The sequence below is a fragment of the Triticum dicoccoides genome, unplaced genomic scaffold, assembly GCF_002162155.2.
Source record: "Triticum dicoccoides isolate Atlit2015 ecotype Zavitan unplaced genomic scaffold, WEW_v2.0 scaffold94005, whole genome shotgun sequence".
Lineage (NCBI taxonomy): Eukaryota > Viridiplantae > Streptophyta > Magnoliopsida > Poales > Poaceae > Triticum > Triticum dicoccoides.
The window spans coordinates 6,255-6,989 of record NW_021311904.1 but is presented as its reverse complement, the minus strand read 5'-3'; positions in this window follow the sequence as shown (position 1 = coordinate 6,989).

Genomic DNA, 735 nt, shown 5'->3' with positions numbered 1-735 from the left:
GTAAGATTGATTGGTGGTCTACCATATTGTTGGATCCTTTTGGTTGCAAAACACTAGTTTCTAAGTAGTCAATGACTAGCTTTTGGCTATGCACAACTGATGTCTAAGTAATGGCTGATGGTGGTATTATTTTGCTACAGCCTTCTGCTTAGTTTCCAAGTAGTATCAGCATGCATGATATGATTATTAGATGCTAATGTGAAAGCTGTGTTGCTTTCTGACTTTCGATAAGTTTCTAGGTAGTATCAGGATGAATACATAATTAGACTTCTGGTTATGTTAATCCCATAAGGATAATTTGTGTATCTCTTGCATTCCAGATGTGCTGGACAATGAGTATTAATCAAATGTAATGCACTGTGGTTATTCAACAGCAATGTTGCTGTGTATCGTCAGAGTTATAAAATCATTTGCCTTCAGTGTTATGCTTATGAAACTTCATATTATTATTACTTTTTGCTTATCAAATTATTTGGCTCTGTTATGCTTTTGAAAAGTCCGACCATATTTATTTATATTTATATTTAGCATATGCATATCGGTGATCTCCAATCCCAGGCAATATAGCAACCAAACACTGCCTGGGCCATTTATCCACACAGGCACGTTCCCAGGTCAGTAACCAAACGCAGCCTAGAAACATGGTCGTTCTTGGCCAGGCATTTTTTGCTGAGATGTCCAGGCAACTCCCAGGCAGCTATTTTGCCCAGGCAAACTAGTGAGGACACGATCCAA